Genomic DNA, 23,326 nt, shown 5'->3' with positions numbered 1-23,326 from the left:
GTGTCACAGAAATCTTCTAGTGCCTACAAACTGCCTGCTCGCTCTCTCAGAGCCGGGGAGCTGCTGTGTCCATAAGCACAATAACGTTCTCTTCTGCCTGCTGGAACGCTCTGGTCCCCACCGAGTGGCCCTTCCTTCATGGACCCCCTTGGGGTACCCCCTGCCCTGTACACCTCCCCCAACGCCTGGGATCAGGAGGGGTTCCCTTTCTTCAGCTGCCTCCCCAGTGTTGGGAACCCCCAGCCCCAGTTCTAGCTGGCTGTCCCCAATGCAGGTCCCCTCAGACCCCCTCCTCTAGCCCTAGCTCTTTGACCCCTGAGCTCTCTGGGGCTTGGCTTCAGCCCTCTCCACTGAGGAGACTCAGTGGGGTGCAGGGACTTTGGGGGTACCCTCCCTAGCAACCTATCTCCACACTTCCTCCAGGCCTCTAGGTCTGAACTTCGACCCGACACTCAGGCCTGCCTTCCCCTTCTTTGCTCTGCTCCCCAGAGGCCTCTGCCCATGGCCAGAGAGCGGAGGGTGGGGAGGGCCACTGTGATGCCCTGGGCCTCAGGGGCTCGCCATTCCCATCACCCCAGGCTCTGCCTGTCTCCCACTGCGCAGGTCAGGCAGGCGGAGGCAGAGGCTTCTAGAGAGGGTGGCTCAGCCCCCAGCCAAGGAAAACCCCAGGCGGTGGTCCTGCGCCTTGACCACCCCTCTCTCCCCACCACTGCCCACCTGCTTGGCCCCTTCTCTCTTCGGTGTTTGCTCTCTCTGCCTCCTCTGCTGCTGTTCTGTTACCCAGGCCAGGGGCTCCTCTGAATCAAAGCAACAGAGGCCCATTAGGAAACGCAGATAAGGGTACTCCAGGCTGTGGGTCTGGGGATTAACTGGGCAGCTCCCCACCCCTCCCCTGAAGGGGGGCACTCGGGCACCAAGCAGATCCAAGCCTTCAGCTCTGTTGGGGGGCCATCCCTGCCAGGCCTACTCAGCCCCTTCTCGGCCTCCAACCTGGGCAGTGGGCAGTGGGCAGGGCATAACAACCCCCTTGGAGAGTGAATAGTGAACTTAGCAGTATCCACCTCCCCAAGACCAGAGCCTGGGGGGAGAGAAGGGGCTCCCCCATTCTCAGGGCCAGGGCACTTCCTTGGGCTGGGGCTAGGGGAATCAGCCCCAGACTGTCCGGTAAAGGTATGATACGAAAAAATGTGACTGTTGCCACACTCTGACTCCAAAAGCAATGACCTTAAACTGGGATTTTAGGTTCCCCCAGGTCTGCATACAACATGTATGGTCCTTTAACAAGGGGGCCAGGCAGGGGGAACGTCCCAGTGTTCAGCCCTGGGAATTTTTAATCTCACCAAGTCTACAATCCATAGAAAACTCAATCGACTGAGTCCTCTTACTTATTTCAAGAATTCCAAAGCTCTTGTCTCCCCCTCAAGGCTCATCATGAGGGGATTGAGGCTGGGGGTGATGAACACAGCTCTCAGCTTCCGTGTTGGGATGGCATCACTGGGACTGTGAGGCTGTGAGGACAGGGATCACTCTCTGCTTTCCTCCCTGACAAACACATAAACCTTCTCAAGGGCTGGTCCCCAGGGTTTATGAGAGTTTGTTCCAGAAGGTAAGGCCAGAAGGGTTGGGGTGGAGGAAACCAATCTAAACGGAGAGTTGGCCACTCCCGGAAACAAAGGTGTGTCTCTCACAGCTGGTATCCCCCCAAACCCACTGCCCTCTAATCCAGCCTCCCCTCAAAGGCTGCCTGCTAGTGTGGAGGGGAAAGGGTAAAAATCCACTCCCCAGATGTCTGCACACACATACACCCTGAATCAGAAACCTGATCTCATCCTGGGTTGGAAGCATCTTCTTGGTACCAAGTTCTCCAGGCGTCAGGATGATGCTTCTCTCCTGCCCTGTCTGTCTGTCTATCTGTCTGTCTGTCTCAGGGGTTGTCTGATAGGTTGATTCCAAAGCATTTCTCATCTCAGCCTTATTGTTGTCCGGTTTAAAACCTCTGGTGTCAGTCAGATCAGAAAATTCTACCTAACACTTAAATGCTTACTTAGGTTAAATGATTCTTCTGCTTCATACTTGGGTCAGGAAGGAAGGAAGGAACGGAGCGGGGGAGGTAGGAAGGAAGGAAAAAATTGAAGTCTACAGACTTGCTCTAATTCAATCCTTCATTCCAAAATCCATAAAGTTATGTTTCAACTGGGATACAGAAATAGCTCATTTATTCCATCGTCCCACCCACGTTCGGAGAACAAGCAAAGCCACATGACCAGACGAGTTCAGAGAAGAGAAGGTTCTGGGCAGGAACCCAGACATCATGACTCCCAGCCACATCAGGCTGGTGGCCACTAGTACACATAGGAAGGCCATCCCATCCCCACAATGAAAGCCCTCCTTTCCCGGCAAGGGCAGCCCAAAGCCCTGAACTTCCCTCTGCTTGATTTGTTCTTTGTGCGCGTCTCCATTGCTCTGGTGGCAATGAACAGGGCCTCGACACTGGCCCTCTCCCGCCCTGAAGGATTTCATAGGTCTCCTCAATCTCTGATGGCAGTGGAGCTCTCTGGTCCCTCACACCCTTCCACCCTCCATGTCTTGCTTTTTCCAGTTAACTCTTGGCTCCATAAGTACGTAAGTCACAAAGCCTTTCCCAAGAATTCCTGTATCCCCCTAACTGGGGTTCCAACCTTGGGGCTCCCTAGCATCTTGGGCGATGGGTCTGCCTTCTAGAAAGTTCCAGACATTCCCTTTACTCAAACTTCTCCTCCCTTCTACCCAGAAACTTATTTTAACGTCAGTCTTCCATGCCATGGTCTTTCCTTCCTCTCATCTTCCTGGCTCTGCCCTCTCCCCCGACGTACCTTCCTCCATCCCTAATCTGTTTTCCTCCATCCTGCTATCCTCCATTGTTCTAAACCTTAGAGCCCTCAGTGAAGACAAGCAAAGAAGATGTTCTTCAAGACTTCTGCTTGCCTCCTTGGTCTATCCGTGACCTCTCCTGTTCCTACAAGATGATGCCCCAGGCCATGCAGCCTACAGCTCTACCCCTTTGATCTTTGAGAGGTTATGGAGAGAACTGGCCTGTCAAAGACATCATGGTTTGAAGTTCAGCTTTGGTTCCTGCAGCTGGCAAGTTCCTTGAAGCTCCTGCCCAGCCTGCCATGAGCCCAAAGGCTCCTGCTCTGGCCAAAGATTCATATCCTTGATGGCTCTCGGCCACTCTGCCATCTTGCTTATGCCTGTCCTGCTTGTGTGTGTCACAGATTCCCCCTTTGTCTCAGAGGAGAGAGCCTCATGACTCTCCAAGCCTAGTGAAATATTCCCATCGCCCTGCCAACAAATGATCCATTTTTCTTCAGAGATACTTTGCCTGCCACCAGCCTTCCGTCCTCAAGATTCCATCCACAGGCAACCGTGGACTTGACCCAAGGTCATCTGAAGGGGCTGCTGATGACCCGGACCCTAGGCAGCACTTGCTCTGAGAAGGGTTTGACCTGTTACCTCCCACAGACATTCCTCCACCATGCTCCCCAAACCTGGGAAATTTTGCTCTGGAGTATTTTCAAGGAAGCTTGTTGTGTTCTAATGAAGTATTTTTCAGGGTTCAAATCTTATTTTTTATAAATGCAGCATTTTAATGACAGATTCAATATGAAAGCTATGTCTTCCTGGGCTCTACGTTTAATTTCAGAAGGCAGCACACTACAGGAGGAAAAAGCACAGGGCTGAGGCTCTTGGAGACATGGCTTTGGCCCTGGCTCTGTCTCCATCTTGCCGCGTGACCAAGGACGAGTCACGATCTCTCTCAGTGCCTCAGTTTCCCATCTGTAAAACGAGGGGCTTTGACTAGACGAGCTCTGAAGCTTCATCCAGCTCTTACATTCTAGGGCCTCCATTCTTGATTGGCACCCCCCTTCTCTTCGCATTCCTCCCCACCTCGACCGAGCTGCACGCATCCCATTACGCCTGCCCCGCGGTGACAGCCTCGGATGCCCTAGGCAGCCGCCAGACTCCTCCCTGGAGCCTGAGTTGGGCTCCAAGGTCTTGGCCACCCCGGGATGCTGTCATCTGCGGGTGGAAGGGCCTACCCATGCAATAGGTTACCAACAGTGCTCCTGAAAGCCCTCTCCAACAGACACATCCCAGGCATCCTGGGTGTTTGTGTCACTGGGGAATTCTGAATTGGAAGTGTTCGTTTTGATCTGGGCTCGAAGCTGGAGGGAGGCGGTTCCCATTTCAGAGAGAGGACAGGTTGGAGGAGAAAGGTCCAGAGGATGGTCCCCGGGGGCGTAAGTTTGTTTCTGAGGACAGCTTGGAAATGCACGCCAAGCCACAGAGGAGAACGCACAGCGAAAACTTTGTGTTGAAGTGGATGTTACTGTATCTCCCTCCAGAATCTAGGTCCTGAAGAACAAGTCTGGATACCAGGCTCCATCCCAACCGGAGGAGAGGGAGAGGCGTCACCCCTGAGCTGCTAGGAGGTGGGCACTCACCCCAGGCTAGCGCCTTTCTAGTCCCTCCTCCTGACACTACCGTCCTCCTGGTGAAAGCTTGAGAAGCGAGAACTGAGAGTACCAGTCCGCGCCATCAGACCCACCTTGTAAATCGGCCGAACCCATCAACTTCCCATCGGGAAGAGAAACGACGTTGTAGGTTTCCTTAAAACCCTCCCTCCTGAGGGAGAGGAAGACCCCCGCTCCACCTTGCCACCCACTCCCGCTGCGCCCCTGCAATACCACTCCATGGGAGGACTCATTCATTCGCTTCGTTGTGGCAAATATTCCTCTAGTTCTGTAACTCAGCTAGACATTTTGTAGTCAAGAATTCTTGAAATTCTCAAATACAAAGCAATTCTTACTGTAATATTTTTAGTTTGGGGACACAATTTCCTAAGGGGGGGATTAATGAACATTTATACACATTAGCCCAATTTACGGATTCCGTGTTTATTATATGGTAGTACCAATGAAAAGTACCTTTCTATCTGTACCTTTGCACAGTTTCTCCGTTCCTCGTAATGAAGCTTCATGACCAGCAGGGCTCTTGGACCTGCTGTTTCTGTACAGATCTCATTGTTCCACTTACTTGTCAAAGCACATTCTACATGTACTGTAAACAGGTATCACTTTAGTAAGATTTAGTCTTAAGGATTTTTCCACTTTTGTCAGTAACAGATATTTATGGATTAAAAAAAAAAATAAAGCTGTTTCAACATAAACCGTGTCTCTTACAGTAGCCCCATGCTTACTTTTGTGAACACCGAACCGAAAGGAAGAAATGTAGGCCATCGGAGACGGAGTAGAAACAGGGGGTGGCCTATGAAGGAGTTGTATTAGGGTGATGTGCACAACTATATAAATGTACTAAAAATCATCAAACTCTTTATTTACAGTGGGTGAGTTGTATGATATTTGAATTAAGCCTTAATATATTTTGTTTTTTATTTTATTTTTTATTAATTTTATTTTTTAATTTTTATAATTTTATAATTTAAAATAATTAATTAAAATTAAATTTAAAAATAAAATCAATAAATTAAAATTTAAAATTTTTAAATTTTATAATTTTGATAACGTTAATTTTATTAATACTTTTATTTTGTTTTTTAAGATTTTTCATTTATTTACTTGAGAGGGAGAGAGCACAAGCAGGGGGAGAAGCAGAGGGAGAGGGAGAAGCAGGAGAAGCAAGCTCCCCGCTGAGCAGGGAGCCCAACGTGGGACTCGATCCCAGGACTCCGAGATCATGACCTGAGCCGAAGGCAGACGCTTCACGGACTGAGCCACCCAGGCACCCTACAGTTCATTCTTGTCATTAGCACAGGTGCTTAAATACCAGTTGTTAAATATCCATGCCATTTAGCCAGACAGTCAAGCTGCACCGTGAAAATTGATTTAGATTTCGAGTCTTACTCAAGACCCTCTTTCTCTAGACTCGTTTGTTTTATTATTTTCTCCTGGCACGGATTCACTGTGGCTGCCAAGGTCATCTGTTGTTCTGTGTTTCTGAATTTCCACCATAACCTAGATACTGGTGGGCTCGGGTTCAGCAAACAAAGGGTTGCCAAATAGGGCGTGGTCTTCAGCCAACTTCAGAACCTCCCTGGTTCCTAGAATTTACTGTGATCAGTGAGTCGGTGAGTGAGTCGTAGCCTCTTACCACCTGCCTGACTCCTTTGTAATTAAAACCTCTCTTATTGGATGTGTGGAGCTTCTATTGACAAATCCTGCTGCTACCTCCTGCTGGTGGCACTCCTCACCTAAAACAAAGTCACCAAACCCGTTTGCTGTTCTAACACTTGCCACACATATTCTGAGATATTTTTTGCTCACTATAACCATCATTACTGTGGTATATCTCTCCTAAGTCACTGTGTCTCTATCACGACCGTAGCAAACACACACACACACAGTAGAGGAAACCTTCACTAATCTATATTCATTATCAAAAGGAAACCCAAGAGAAAACAAAATTCCGAATTGGAGAATTTTTAAAGAGATGTGTAATTTAATCACCAGGCTTGCACATACCTAAAATGACTAAATCTGACAAGCAACATGTTCCTGAATAGAAAAATCTTAGGAGGGTGGGTTCTTTTTTTTATTGAACAGGTACGAGTAAGGTGTAATTAAAATAGAAATGGTCAGGAGGTATGGACCAGAGTTCTGAATATGCTTTAAATGCTATTTCTGAAATACTTTAAAAGCGTTTTCTCTTAAATAGGTTAAGTATCCCTCTTTAAATGTCATTAACTCTGATAATTTGTTCAATGGTTTCTCTTTGATTCTCGAAGGTAAACCTCAACTTAGCCTATCCCCGTCATCATTAATTTCAAATTGGTGAGATCTGAATGCATAAGGCCAACAACAAGCCAAAGACAGAGAAGACTCCTGTTGGGATCCCTGGAACGTAGGAGTCTCAGCTTTTTACCTCCCATGTCACTTTGGATACTGGTCCTTCCCGCTCTGAGTGAGCATGAGAAGGAAGGAGTAAGAAAGGTTTTCCTCCAAGATTCCAAGAGGAAAATTAAGGACACGCACTGGGCTGCGGCATGTTAGGAGCAGACAAATCAGAAAGGGCAGAGGTCGGGGACGTGTGATTTGAAAGTTCCAGAAGGAGGATGGGTGACTTGCTGTGACTCAGAGATAGTAGAAAAGCCACGATCTGCAATACCCCCTCCCACCATGGCAGGGGAGAAACAGAACTGGGGAGGGTCTGGCAGGGACAATTAAATGTCTGCCCAGATAGGACACCTATCCCTTCTGCTCAGATCTTCTAGGTCAGATCTGGTGACACAGTCCCACTGCGCTGCTAGGGAGCCAGGAAGTGTGATCTGATGACGTTTCAGGCATATGGGGTGCAGGAAACATCTAGTGAGTGGCATCGATGACCCACCCCCCAGTTGCCACGTGCTGAGAACTAAAGATGGGGAGGTTACACAGGCACATGCTATCGCAGTAGGAAAACAATCAAAAACCTCCCATTTTTAAAACTGCTCTGTGGCTGATTTATTTTCTAGGAAGCCAAAGTATGTCCATTTCCATTTCAAATTGGTTAGGAGACGTATATCAGTCAGGAGTTATTTGGTATGAGAAATAAAAACCCACTCAAATCAGCCAAGCCAAAAAAAAAAAAAAAAAGAAATGAAAATGCTATCATTATTAATTAGTATTATTATTATAGGAAAGCATCTTATAGGATCTAAGCATCAAAGGCCTGAATGTACAACCAGGCCTCCCCAAAGCTAAGAAGTTGAAGGTTATCCAAAAGCATGCCAATACCCCTTCCCTAGCTGGCATGGACTCTCATTTTCTTCTTTTCCCAAACAGACTCTCTATTCCTTCTGCATGCGGTTCCTTTCACTCACGGTCACATCTGACTAAAAGGACATCCTTGCCATTAATCTGTCCAATCTCCCGGGCCCGGCCCCCATGGCTAGCAGACACAACCCTTTTGTGCCCCAGTTCCAAAATTCCTGGGAGAAAACCTGACGGTCTCTGTAATGACTTCCCTTGTGTATCAGTCATCTATGGCTATGTAACAAAACACCCCAAATTTAATAGCATCAAAAATAGCAATCATATATTGTTGAAATCTCTCATGGTGTTGAGGGTCGACAGGCTCAGCCAGACAATCCTGGCTCACGGTCCCTTATGTGATCACAGTCCGGTGGTGGCTGGGCTGGAGCCCATCTTCAAGGCTCCCTTATTCACATATCCAGCTGTTAATGCTGGTTCTTGGTTGGGACCCCAAGAGGGGCTAGCCGCTGGGACATTTACACGGGTCCTCGCCATGTGGTCTGGGCTTCCTCATCACACGGTGGCTGGGTTCTGGGAGCAAATATCTCGAGGTAGGAAAAAGAGAGGGAGTGCACAAAAAGGGAGATATTGAGAGTGAACCCGGTGAACGCTGTATGTGATACAGTCTCAGAAGTCACATGGTGCATTCTCCAGGTCAGAGAGTCATGAAGTTCTGGCCAGGTTCAAGGGGAGAGGAAGCACGCTCCATGGTCTAAAGGGAACGTACAAGTTTAGAACATAAGAAAAACATGTTGATGGAAGATACTGCTAATGGTCATCCTTGGGAAATGCAATCTGTCACACTTAGGGCCAAATATCTATCCCCGGTCCCATAGTCATGGTCAAGGACACTTGGACCATGTAATCTAAAATCCACCTGGGGAGTTGTAGGCAGTTTTCTGAAGATGAAATGTAGAATGAGCCCAGACATCGAGCAGCCTCTTTATGGAGGGACATCCGTGCAGTGTGGAGAAAGCATCCCACAAACAAAGCATCTACCTTGTAGCTCCAGCCTCCAGGGCCCAGAGAACACAGCAGACGGTGGATTCTATGAAACCGCATGAAGTTATTTCCCCAAAACAGGGCAATGATTTTAAACTGTGGAGGGTTTCCTGCTTTTCCTTTGACCCCTGCTACCCCCCCACCAGACCTTTCGTCCCTCGTAACTCACCATCCACTCTTCCCCCGGGGAAAAGGTAGAGAGACCAGAGAAAGATAGCTTTGTTCAACTTTGACTTTCAAAATGGACTTTTATCAGGCTCACAGTAGCCAAAAAAAAAAAAATCTTGTGTTATTGCAAGAGCAACACCGTGGAAAGAAAGTGTTTTCGTGGCTATTGCAAGCTGACCTCCGAGTATCAATGATCCCAGCTTGATTAGGAACCACAGGTAGACTGTACATGGGATATGGGGGAGGAATTCTTCCCTATTATGCAGGATGGAGAGAAATACCATCCTGCACGGGGTCAGAAACTCAGGGAGAACCAGAGAAGCAAGGAAGACATAGATACCTCTGAGAAAAGCTTCACCACCATGGGGTAGCCTAGCACAGACTTGGGAAGGAGGGAGACAGACAACAGAATCCTCCAGATAAATTGGAGGTTCTGGGAACAGATGGGTTTCTGCCCGGCTTCCTGCCTGGAACCCCAAGAGGCGCAGTCTCAGGACCTCTTTACACTTTTAAAAATTGTTGAGGATCCCAAAGAGATTTGCTCGGGTGGGACATATCTACATTCTTTTTAAAATGTAAATAGAGACAATTTAAAAATTTATCTCTTTGTTAAAGATTTTATTTATTTATTTGAGAAAGAGGGAGAGCATGAGCAGGGGGAGAGGGAGAAGCAGGCTCCCCACTGAGCAGGGAGCTCCATGTGGGACTCTATCCTAGGACCCCGGGATCATGACTGGAGCCTAAGGCAGACGCTTCACCAACTGAGTCATCTAGATACCCCTAGAAACTTATCTATTAAATCATGTAATAACCAGCCAGCCTATATTGTGTCCAGAAATAACATATTTTTTTATCAGAAATAACTGTATTTTCAAAAAAAAAATAGCAAGAAGAGTGGAATTATTTTACCCCCCCTCCTTTTTTTTTTTTTTTTTTTGCAAACTTCTTTAACGTCCAGGTTATTGGAAGGTCACTAGACCTTGACACCTGCTTCGGCAGTTAGCCTGTTGCAATATCACACCTTGTACACCTCTCCTGACCCAGAGGCAGCCTTGGAAACAGGGGAGGAGAAAGAGAATTACCAACAGAGGAAACAGGGACAGAGCCCCCTTTTCAGGTTGACTGGCCAGCCCAAAGTCGGCCTGATCAGAGTCTAAAGCCAGGCTTTAATTTCACATTTATTTGGAATTGTTATTACAGCGGAGTAGGCATATTACTAAAAAAAAAATTTTTTTTTAAGTAATCTCAACACCCAATGTAGGGCTTGAACTTCCAACCCTAAGGTCAAGAGTTGCGCGCGCTCTACCGACTGAGCCAGCCAGGCGCCCCTAAAGTGGACTTATAATTAAGCTAAGAAGTTACCATTTTCTCATTTTCTGAGGATAATCTGAAAAGCAGGTGTGAGAGGAAGGAATAAAGTTCGCTAATTCAACGGCAGGATTTGCTCGCCTTACATAATGGTTATAAAGATTGTTATGCCCCAATAACGGGTCCATGATTAAAGGAGCGAGACTGATACAAAGCAAAGGTCAAGCAAAGCTTTATTTCGCGCCAAGCATCAAGAATCTAACCGAACGTTCGGGGCCGCACCTCTTACAAGAGAGGGCAACCCTTCTGTTTCACAGTCTAGCTTTTAAGGGTAAAGGCCATGCGGTTGGGCCTGGCCACGCACAGATGACCAATGAGATTGTAACACACACAGGAAACGCCACAGTGATGCTAGGTGACCAATTGAATTATAATTTACCCTAGTAGACATTTGAATCAGCCTATTACACCTTGATTAGGATTGGCGCCAAAAGGGTACCCAAAGGGCAGGGGCCCATACTCCTTGGTAGCTAGGGAGACAGTAGGCAACCCCCTACTGATCGGATGTCTCCACCTGGCCTGACCCATCTTTGTATCTGGGCATTGTTACCTGGAGCTGGTTTCCGGGACCCGCCTTTAAGTGAATCCCCTGGGGGAAGGGGAGCGAGGACAGTTCAAGAGCTAAACAACAAGGTTTTGTTTAACCTCAATGAAAGCCTCTTGACAAAATATAAACATAAAATAGGTCCTTACAAAGATAAACACATCATTATTACGCAGCCAGAAAGAAGGATGCCCTCCTGCCTTTTGCCACAACATGCACGGACCTAGAGGGTATCGTGCTAAGTGAAATTAGTCACACTGAGAAAGACAAATAGCCATCGGGTTTCACTCATAGGTGGAACTTAGACAAACAAATGAATAAGCAAACAAAAAGCAGAAACAGACCTAGGAACACAGAGAACAGACTGACGGTGGCTAGAGGGGAGGGGGTGAGGGGATGGGCAAAGTGAGTGAAGGGGAGTGGGAGGTCCGGGCTTCTAGTTATAGAACAAAGAAGTCACAGGAATGAAAGGCACAGCATAAGGAATATAGTCACGGATACCGTAATAGCGTTGTGTGGTGACAGGTGGAAGCTACGTTTGTGGTGAGTACAATGTAAGAAACAGAGTTGTCCGATCACTATGTCACACACCTGACACTCAGGCAGCATTGGGTGTCAACTACCATCAAATAATTAAAAAAAAAAAAAGATAAGCACACTGTGCATGGGACCTTTGCAAAATACCCCAGATTAAGGAAAAGGGAACATTCACTCTAGAGACTCAAAAAAGGATATCCTAAAATTATAGGAAACGGGAAATTATGTGACATCCTGGCTGGACTACAAGAAGACGAGGCTTTTATGTATCAGGAGCAGAAAAGTGCAAGGAAAGACAGGATGGAAACCGGAAAAGAATATTCTGAAAAGCCGAGAGTGGGAGGAAGGAATAAAGTTTGCTAATGAGATGGCCCCATTTCCTCGCTTTACATAATGGTTATAAAGATAAGCACATCATTATTATGCAGCCATAAGGAAGGATGAGATCCTGCCTGCCGTTTGCAACAACACGGATGGACCTAGAGGGTTTTACCCCAAGTGAAATTAGCAAACTAAAACGACAAATAACCATACCCCTCTTCCCCAACACCTCTTGGTAACAGACTCTGACCGCAAGCCATCCGCTGGTGTAGATGCATGACTCGGACCAGATGAATGAAAGTCCTTGTCTTTAATTTCCAAACTGAAACTTAAAAAGAGAAAACTCCTTCCTTCTCCGGAAATGGACCTTAATGACATGCATCTGGGGGCTCCCGGTGACCTTGTCCCATGTACCATGGGGAGAGAATGTAGGCAATAAAAAGAATAGTGATGATATATTTTTTTAAGATTTTATTTATTTATTTGACAGAGATCACAAGTAGGCAGAGAGGCAGGCAGAGAGAGAGGAAGGGAAGCAGGCTCCCTACTGAGCAGAGAGCCAGATGCGGGCTAGATCCCAGGATCTGGGATCATGACCTGAGCCAAAGGCAGAGACTTTAACCTACTGAGCCACCCAGGCGCCCCATAGTGATGATATTGAATGGTAATTCAAAGCTTGCCATGCACTAGCTGCTGTGTGAATTTCGAGCTGCCTGAGTTAACTCCTTTAATCTTTACTCTTCCTGGCAGGGACAGCTGTATGCCCCATTGTTACCCTAAGGGCAAGGAGAAGCCATTAAGGCTCCCTCCCCACCCCCCAACCCCAGGGAAGCAGTGTGGAGCCAAAATCCAGGTTCTAAATAACTTCTTTTCTTAAAGATTTTATTTACTTATTTATCAGAGAGAGAGAGAGAGAGAAGGAGAGAGAGAACACAAGCAGGGGGAGCAGCAGGCAGAGGGAGAAGCAGGCTCCCCACTGAGCAGGGAGCCCCATGCAGGACTCCATGCCAGGACCCTGGGATCATGACCTGAGCCAAAGGCAGACACTTAACCTACTGCGCCACCCAGGAGTCCCCAAAATCCAAGTTCTGCTTCAGAGTCATCAGTAGAGTTCTACTGTAAAGGATGCTTTGGAGAAATTCACACTGAAGGCAAGGAGACCAGCAAGCCACAGCGGGGGTCTTGGGCCCGGAGAGCCACCAAATCAGAATTTTCGCCCCATCCTTAAAATGTCAGTTGCATAGAGCAATGAACGTAGTGGTCACTTCAGGATTCCGAGCAATTTTCTGGTGATTAAAAACAGCCCATTGAACAATCCACATCATTATGTGTTAATAAAAATATGGAGACTAATGAACTATCCAGCGGTGGACTATATTTGCCTTTCTGTTTGTCTTCCACATGCGAATGTACATATGTACACACACACATACACACACATTTGCGTGTGTGTGTGTACAGCAAAATGAGTGGAAAAGAGTCACCCCAAATCATTAACGACAGTGATGGTGAGTCGAGGCAATTTTTCAACTTCCTTTTACTTTTATGCATTTTCCTGATTTTCTTTAATGAGCGTGCATTCCTTTTTTACTGGGAAAAATGGAATTTATTGTTCTAATTTTTAAAAGAAGTAGGGCTGGGACGCCTGGGTGGCTCAGTTGGTTAAGAGGCTCAGGTCATGATCCCAGGGTCCTTGCTCATCGGGGAGCCTGCTTCCCCCTCTGCCTCTGCCTGCCTCTCTGTCTGCCTGTGCTCACTCTCTCTGACAAATAAATAAATAAAATCTTTAAAAAAAAAAAAAAAAGGAAGTAGGGCTGAAGGACTCATTTAAAAAAAATTTTTTTTTTTTTTAATTTGAGGTGCCTGGATGGCTCCATCACTTAAGGGCCTGACTCTTCGTTTCAGCTCAGGTCATGATCTCTGGGTCGTGAGATTGAGCCCCACGTCGGGCTCAGAGCTCAGTGCAGAATCTGCTTGGGATTCTGCCTTCCTCTCCCTCTGCCCCTCCCACTCATGCTCTCTCTCAAATAAATTAATAAATCTTTAAAAAAAATGTTCTTAATTAATGTATTTAAAGTAGCCTCCATGCCCAATGTGGGGCTTGAACTCACGATCTTGAGGTCAAGAGTCACACGCTCCCCAAACTGAGCCAGCAAATGCTGTAGCCATTTTCCAGCAGAGCCCCATCCATGAAGAAGCCTCAGTCATCATACAGCGCTTGGCTTGAATTGGGTAGGCTCAGGCTGGAATGGGAGGGGTGCAGGTGGCTCCTTCCAGGGCACTCTGCCATCAGCCTGCTCTGACCTTCACCCTTCATTCTTTCTTTCCCAAGACAGTGCTTTGATCACTCTCCAATATGCAGAGAATGTATTCATCGGTTTCATTTGTAACGAGAGAATTGGTCGAAGCAGGGGCCGGAAGAGCTGGATGAATGCTAGCTGTTCCCCTTGGAGAGGCCTCATGCCCTCTCTGGTCTGCCCAGCCCCCATCGCTCCCTGCCGTATCCCCTATGAGACAACCACTCTTGCCTATGAGGAGACACAATTTCTAGGCTACCTTGCCTCTTAGCTTAACATTATGTGTGTTCGTCGCATTAGGAGGTAGTAAGGGACTTAGGACTAGGTCAAATTGGAGAGCATAAGCCCCATCTAAAGGGGGGTTACACCTCTCACCTGTGGCCAATCACGACGGTGTGTCAATTTCAGCCCAGAATGGCCCAGCTTTTATATTTTTAAAGGATAAATATACACTGCTATTAGAATGATGGCTATTGACTCATTTAAAAAGGAAACACTGTCTGGGCCAATGATTTCAGGCTACCTACAATATGTCTGGGAGCCACGGTCTGGTTGGTTGGCCAAAAACACATAACTGCCAAGTCAAAGTGTCAGAGCTAAGATTCCTTACTCTCCTCTATCTGGGGCAGTTCTTAACCACAGGGCTGCCCAGCAGGGATGGGACCTGTAATTCTGAAAAACAATCTTGGACCAATGAGTGAGTAATAACCTCGAACCAGAGGGAATGACCAGAGCATTTCGAGAACCCACAAGATCATGGGCAAGAACTCCCGCATGTAAACATCTCCCTTGGATATTGGAAATAACGTGAGATAATCTCATGTTCTGGTAAGTCACAGGATGTAGGTTTTTATAAGAAAAGGTGCTGGCTACGTGAGGGGTTATTGAACAGTATAAGCAGAGTGAAATCTACGTACACCTCTGACAGTCTGCCTCCGTGAGCTAGCCTTGAGATGTCATTGTGCTGATTTCCACCATGCCCTTCTTACGGGTCAGTAAAGCTCCCGAAGATTCTGAGCTGGACTCGCCTTTGTTCTCACTGTGCAGCTCGGAGACCCCTGGGAAGCGGTGTCATCTAGAGAAAGTCAGTGTAGCAGTAAATCGAAATGATGTCAAACTACAGCGGAAAGAAGGATGAAACACCAAATCTCGAACATCTCAATCTCTCCCTTAAACTGTCACTTCTCGCTACGGGATCTCGGGCAGGAATAAATGCCATGAGAGCAGAGTAGAGAGGCATTTATGATTGTCTGGGGCCACTCGGAGTTTTAGTGAACTCGGCTTGTGCTCGTGGAGGACTCTTTTTTCTCTAGTTAACAGCTGGGGGAAGAATAAAAGAGAGGCAGAGACTCTTCCGAAGCCTAGGGTTTAATTGCAGTGACGGATGTCTTAGACCCAAACAGCTCTAGTTCAAGGCCAGCTTGAGGTCAGCTTACATCGACTATAAGGGAGAAGATCCCAAAGGACAAGAAGGACAAATGGAGAAAAAGAAGGCCTCTGTTTTAGGGGGGGGAAAAAAAAAGGTCCCTCCCTATCTTGCTCATCCAACTCTGTGAGCAAACACGCCTCCAAAGTATGTGTGTTGGGCAGTGATGGTGGAGGGAGGATGGGGGAGCACGGGATAGACAGCCACGGTGACATTGAGCTCGTTGGCCTCTCTCTCCATTAGGAGAAATCCTCGCTCTCTTGACTTTGGTGGGTGTGCGAAGAAAGGGTGTCCCTGGGGTTCACTTTGGACTGGACGAAATACTACCTCGGGAGTCTGATCGATCAAAGTCAGAGGTCTTCCTCCTCGGATTCAGAGTGGGCAAAGAGGAAGAGAGGTAGTTTGTGCAGTTGCTGTGAGCCTCCACTCCCTTGGAAACCAGACTTTCTCCTGTATTCTGTTATCTTAAGGTCTCAACTCAAGCCTGTGGTCAACCGGTGGGCACTGATACCCTTTCCATGGGAGGACAGCAACAGAAGGGGAGGGAAGCCCCCAAGTTCTCCCTGCTCCTTCCTGGGCTGCCTTGCCCGATCTCTTCTGACCCTCTCCCACCCGCCTCCAGCAGCCCAGTGAAGTGAGAAGCTCACCCTTCAAGGCCGTGTCATTGTCTCTTTAATCCTGCTCTCAGAATTGGATGACACAGGCCAAGCTAAGACAGGGAAAGTTAGGTGCACCTTGAGGCTGTACCAGATGCCCCATCATTGTCTTCTATTTCCCCACAGAAATTAAGTTTAGCTCCGGTCCCCCATAAGGTCATCAGCTGGCCTGCAGGATCTGCACCAGAAAATTCACTTGGGGGAACTCTGCTCACAAAGGACAATAGGGAGCATAGGAGAGTGGTAAGGGCTTTGGCTCTGGGAACTGAACCACTACTATCTGAGACCTTCTATTTAAACTCTCCAGGGGTGTCTGGGTGGCTCAGTCGGTTAAGCACCTGGCTTTGGCTCAGGTCATGATCCCAGGGTCACGGGTCAAGTCCCGCATGAGGCTCTCTTGCTCAGCGGGGAGCCTCCTCCTCCTCTGCCTCTGCCTCTCCCTGCTTGTGCTCTCTCTCTGTGTCAAATAAACAAATAAAATCATTTAAAAACAAAAAAACAAAAAACCTCTCCAGACTGCAGACAATTCATCGGCAAAATGGGATTTCAGTTGTACTTAAGTCATAGGGTTTTGTGAAGACGAGATAAGTTAATACGTGTAAAACACAGAAAGCAGTGCTGAGCACGAAGAAAGCTCTCAGGAAATGTTAGAAGAGGTTGTGACTTATTTTAATATGCTGTGTGTGTGTGTAGGAGGAGGAGGAGGAGGAGGGATTAACTATATAAATTTCCTCCCGTCTCAGACAGCAACTAACTCTCTTGTTACAGCAAGCTCTGAATACCTTAGAATCATCTGGAAGTCCTCCGAAACACACTTGGTGAGACACACTCCCAGAGCTTCCCTTTGAGTGGAGCTGGGTCAGGGAGGAAGAATTTGCAGTTCTAACATCCTTGCAGGTGCTGCTGATGGCCTGGGGTCCCATTCTGAGAACCTCTGGCCCAATCCAAAGCAAACCAGGCCTCATGGTCCCAGCCCAGGGCTCTATAGGGCTGGGGTCAGTGTCTTCCTTTTAGTCTTCCTTTTACGTCAACCGTCACCTTGTATCTAATGGGCTCCCCAAGGACAAAGAGGCAATGGTGTCCTCTTCTCTGAGAGTGTGTCTATCACCCCTCCAGACCGGTGGGACTAAGAATGGCTGAGGGAACCACCAGAGAAAGAGAAGTAGAAGCAGAAGAATGGATGGGGAGAGAAGAAGTCAAAGAGAAGGGGAGGGGTGGGTTGGGAAAGAGACGGACAGAGAGATCTAGAAACACAGAGGATTAAAAGTGGTGGTGGGGAGCAGGGGTCAGCTCTTCCTGGAGAAGGAAGGGTTCCCCAGAACACAGTGGTCCTCGGCCCCAGTAATACCTTGGAATCACCTGAAGATATTTCAACATGTCCAAAGGCTGGGACCCTGGCCCCAGATACAACTTCAGGGACCCCAGGGTGGGCCTGGGCGTTGGGGCTTTTAAGTATCACCCCAGACTTTCACATGTGGCTGCAGACGAGAAGCCTTGGAAGAGAGGACGGGACACCCCAGAGACGCTCATCTCCAATTCCCTGGAAGGTTCTCTTGGTAGACTGTGCCCGTCGTCTCCCAGGAGTAACCTGGCCCATCTGGGTCTGCTTCTTTGATTAGGAAGTGGGGGTTGGGAGCTCCAAGGAGAGGGAGAGACTGAGAAGGAACCAAGACCACCTACTTTCCTGAAGGCAAGCAGGAAGAATCTGGAACATTCTCTCTGACTCTGAGAGACAACGCCCATTAGGCAAAGCGTCCAGGATCTTTTCTCTTCTTCTCAGCCCCAGGGACCCTGAAGAACAGTGTCCATTCATCGTGATCCTTTCTCCCCCTCCTCTTCATCCCACATGCCCCACCTGACCGGTTCAGAGGGGAGCACAATTTTGATAAGACCCGCATTACTTCACTCACTCGTGCAGTGAGGAATGAGTATGCGTTTCACAAATGTATGATCCCATTCCCACGGGAAGGGTCGGCTCCCTCAGGCCTTCCAGATGTATGATTTCCTCCAAAATCGAGAGTATCATATCGAAGAACTAAAGTTCGTTGCCAAGACCCAAGAACTCCCGCAATGGCAATAAGAGATGGCTGAAAAGGTATGTGTTCCGTAGCTTTCTTTGCTCCGTCCACCTCTATCCTGGGGGGAAGCTGTACACTCTTTAGATAATGATAATTAACTAGTATATAGAGTTCATTAAAAAAAAAAAAAACAGCTTCATCAACTCTTCGTAGCGCATTTTTGTGGGACAAGTATGGGTGAGAAGCAAGCAAGGATCGCTATTGTTTAGCACATTTAATTAAGTATTTCTCTCATCCTTCTAGGAATTAAACACTGAAGAGTGAATAAACACAGGGACATGCACCCATATTAATCTCTGGTGTATTGCCTTGATTCAAAATCAGGAGCTAAGTGTGCGATGTGGAGTCGTTATGGGAGAAACCAAGTGGTTGAATGTTCAACCCTCACATCTTCTAGAGACACTGTTCCAAGAAGTATCCCTTTTTATGTCTTTTCTCTCAACTGTCTCCCTGAGGGATTCCTTCCCCCTTGCCAAGAAACATCTTCGTCTCCCCTATTAAATTTTTCCCTACTTGCCACTGGTATTAGTTGGGACTCTTGCTTAAGAGGAACAGAAATCCCTACTCCAACTGGCTTACTGGAGAAAAGACATCTTTGTTTACGAGAGTGAGAAGTCTGGTGTGTAGGCTGCAGCTCAAACAATGTCATCTTTCTCCTCCCCACCTCTCAGCTTTACTTCCGTTGTCTTGACTCCATTTTCAGATAGCCCTTCCCCTCATGGCGTCAAGGTGCCCACATCAGTGCTGACCGAAAGCCCTCTAGGTTTAAGTCCAAGAGAAAACAGAAAGTGCTCATTGACCCCAACAGTCCCACCCAAGCCTTGGTTCCAGCTCTGCTGGTCTGATGGGATCACATGCCCATGGTCGCACTGATGACTGTGGTGAGGGGACAGACAGGTCTGGTTAGTTCCGTCATGCACTTCAGTTTTAGAGCTGGGAGCTAAGCCCTACCAGGGGTACCTCAACTGGGGGGTAGGGTAAAAGGTGGTTCATGGGTGGAAATATTTTCCCAAAGAAAAAGTGGCAAATGGTTTCTAGAAGATGGGTGAATAGGGTAAACACACACACACACAAAATCGATGTCCATCAAACCACCTTTCTGCCAACTTTTGAATAACAGGCAAAGTGCAGTGTGGAAATTAACTAGACTCAGAATGTAGACAGCCTCTAGCATTGCCCTTTTGGATTGTCACTAAATGGCTTGTTCTTTCTGAAGACAAGATATCCCATCCATCACTTCATCCCCAAGGCGTGCAGAATAAATGATGGCCAAACGCATTCTTGCTTTCAGAAGTGTGAGAGGACTATTTCTACAGCCCCCAGGAACAGGTTAGGTCAGGGAAAGAAAGATGCAGTCAGTACTATTAATAACGATTAATGAGAAAGCACATTACGTTGTTTAAAATTATATCTAGCTAGGGACACTTAATGCAACCTCTCCCAACTTCTCACTAGAATAACCGAGAAAACACAGAAAAAAAGAATTATTCTTCTCACTTTCACAGCAGTGGCTGGAGATCTGCAATTTCACGATCTGCAAAGACGGACCTTTGACTCTAAAGCATATGGAAACCACCAAACCCATTCTAAATTGACTTCATGAGACCAAGACAACTTTATGACTTCTCCACATTGAGTTCTCACCAACCAAAAGATTTGATAGTATCTAATCTAAGCTAGAGGTTGGCCAACTTGTTCCTGTAAAGACGTAAATATTTTAGGTTTTTGTGGGCCATCCTGCCTCTGTAGACTTGCAACAATTCAACTGCACCCTTGTAGTGTAGGGGGGGAAAAAGCCATAGACTTTTCACGATTCATAATATAATTCATAAATGAATACATACACGAACGAATAGGTATGGCTGTGTTCCCATCGAATTGAAGCTGCAAAAACAGGTTCTGTTGGATTTGGTCCACGGGCTATAGTTTACTGTGATGGTAACCATGTGAAGTGACCGATAATATTTTACCCTTTCATAGCATCCTGCCTAATCTTACCCCACACTCTCCATTCTCAACATCTTTCTACCATCAGAAACAGCAATTACCATTAAAAAAATGGCCCTGGATGAGACTGGATTCTGGGAGGCGTGTACTAAAAGGCAGGAAATGGTCTTGAAATGGGAGAAAGTTACCTTCTCCACGGTCATGAAACTATGACGATTTCTCTGATCTTCCCACTACAATCTTCTAGACCTTCTCCACTTTATTCCCCCACTCTTCCCATGGGCATGGAAGGTCTGATTTCTGTATGAAACTCCTTCTATCTGTAACACTTGGTGGCTCTCACCAAGCCCAGACTGACCCATCCTTGTACCCAGTTAGAGGTAGAAAATAGTCTTGCTGGTTCAAGGTAATCTAATCACTTGATGTAGATATAAGGTCTTTAGGATTCTTCTTTGTTACTCTCTTCTCTGGAGGGCTGGAAGTTCCTGGGGAGCTTATATATCTTCTGGCCACCAGAGGAGGGTCTGCATCTGTCCTATGTCCTCACTGAGATAGAAGCCATCTGGTATAGTCAGTCCTCATAAGCAGAAACTGTCATCCACCAAGCCTCTAGGCAATACAAGTACCCAGACTGTGTCCTTTTCAGCCCAGCCCCAAGCTGACCCTCCAAGCATTTCTGCTCTCCTCTGCCTAGGCATCCTACAAAGATCTTGGGAACTGTCCACCTCTGTCCCTGAATTGGGGACTGCTGTCTGCTTACTCTCCTCAGACCCTGCTCTCACATATTGCTGCTCTCATGCCAGGGGCTTCCCTAGGAAGCCAGGCTCAAGGGTCTGCTTCTATGCACCCCAGGATTTCTGTAGTCACTGTCACATCGTGTCTTCTTCTTTGGACTCTCCTGAAAGGGTCAATAATTCTACAACATATCCAAGCTGTCCTCTACCTTGCTTCCCCAGCCCTCCTCCCACCTTCTCCCTCTTCTTTAGGAAATGTGCTTACGAATCTTCAAGTTAGCATATACATTGGAGCCTCTCAGTCTCCAGACCCAGGACCCTGGGTCCTCAAAGCTGAGTTCCTGCAGTTAAAACAAATGAGCAAGGCGCGCCTGGGTGGCTCATTGGGTTAAGCCTCTGCCTTCGGCTCAGGTCATGATCTCAGGGTCCTGGGATCAAGCCTCGCACTGGGCTTTCTGCTCAGCGGGGAGCCTGCTTCCCCCTCTCTCTCTGCCTGTTTCTCTCCCTACTTGTGATCTCTTTCTCTCTCTGTCAAATATATAAAACAACAACAAAAAAATCTTAAAAAAAAAAAAAAACCCGCACACACAAATGAGCGATACAACAGAAATCTTTTCTTCCTCTTAAGTGTTTAACTCTTACAGTAAAAGAAAAGAAATGGCACAGCTTTTGTGACTATTGTCTCTGCTATGTGTTTGAAAACTATTCAGAAATTCAATAGACTGTTCAAAGCTATATCACACTCCCCAGAGGCATTAAATGTCACTAACTCACTGAGTGGAGAGCCACAGGATAACATCAAAATGTATAGGCATAAAACAAACAAACAAACAAACAAACAAAAGCCTCAAATAGTATTGCAAAATATATCCCTTACTTGTAATTTTGAGTTCACCCTATCAGTTTATATAACCAGAGAACCAGACCAGAAAGTGCAAGCAGAAAATAAGTAATAATCAAAGATTCCATGGAACGATCTTTCCCGCTGTGAAGAAACCCATCATTAGGAGCTCTCATAATTTAGGCAAAAACCATTCAATAGGACTTTGGCTATATCCTAAAACATCTTTTTTTTTAATCACAAACATAAAAAAGGGAGAAAAAAAACCACCTTCAACAATCACGTTGTTTTAAAATGTTACCTACAAAGTAACAAACAACAGCCTGGCTTCAGACTTCTCTTCAACACTAAGTGTCAGAAAGAGATTTCCAGGGTGGCGTAGGTAGCTCAGTCGGTTAAGCATCTGCTTTTGGCTCAGGTCATGATCCAAGAATCTTGGGATCGAGCCCTGCATCAGGCTCCCTGCTCATTGGGACACCTGCTTCTCCCTCTCCCTCTCTCACTGCTTGTGTTCCTTCTCTCACTGTGTCTCTCTCTGTCAAATAAATAAAATATTAAAAAAAAAAAAAAAAAGGATTTCCAGAGAGATTTGAGGAAAAACAGGTATTGTCCTAAAATGATAGACCTCCTTAATCCTGGTCTGGAGACATAGATTTGGCAGCTATTAGCATAAAAGGAGGAATTGTTATTTGGGATGAAGAAGTTCATATCTGGAGAGAATTTAAGATTTTCTTTATTTATTTTTGCAAGACAGAAAACATGAGGCGGGGGAGGGTGGTGCAGAGGGAGAAGCACAGTCCCCACTGAGCAAGGAGGCTGATGAGAGACTCAATCCCAGGACCCTGAGATCATGACCTGAACCAAAGGCAGACTCTTAACCGACTGAGTTACCCAGGTGCCCCAGGGAGAGATTTTAAAGTGAAAAGATCCCAGAAGGTCTGAGATTAGATGCCTAAGCAACATCAATATTGAAGGGACAGGTAAAAACAGTCGTCACAGAGAATCACAGTGCGTGGCCACGAAGTGGATACCCATCTCTGAACTCAAGAGTCTAGAACAGTCCCACACAGTGAATCTACTGTAATAATAATAAATAATAATAAAGAGATCATTATTAAAAAGTGTTGAATAGGAATTGTGCAAAGTAAAAAATCTGATATAAGAAAACTTATGCTCATAGAAGCAAGTGTAAGTTTCTAATTTAAAAAGATGGAAATCAAGGCACCGAGGTGGTGTAGTCGGTTAAGCCTCCAACTCCTGGTTTCAGCTCAGGTCCTGATCTTGGGGTCATGAGATCGAGCCCCAGGTCAGGCTCCGTGCTCAGCACAGTGTCTGCCTAACACCCTCTCTCCTCTGCTCCTCCCTCACTCCTTAATAAATAAATAAATCTTAAAAAAAAAAAAAAGAGGAAATCATTTCATTTGAATAATCACACAAATTCAGTGTCTTCCTTAACGCTTTTGGTAGTAGCCCACTACCTACATCAGGGCTTCTTGTCCCCTTTTATCCACATCCTGGTACACTTCCCTTTCACACTGAATAGGGCAAATGAATGTGTGTATTGTGACTATTGCAGAAATGAGTGTATGGCTTCCAAGGCTAGGCTGTGAGAGATTG

The sequence above is a fragment of the Martes martes genome (genome assembly GCF_963455335.1).
Source record: "Martes martes genome assembly, chromosome: 16".
Classification (NCBI taxonomy): domain Eukaryota; kingdom Metazoa; phylum Chordata; class Mammalia; order Carnivora; family Mustelidae; genus Martes; species Martes martes.
The sequence above is the reverse complement of the archived record's forward strand: the minus strand, read 5'-3'. Positions refer to the sequence as shown.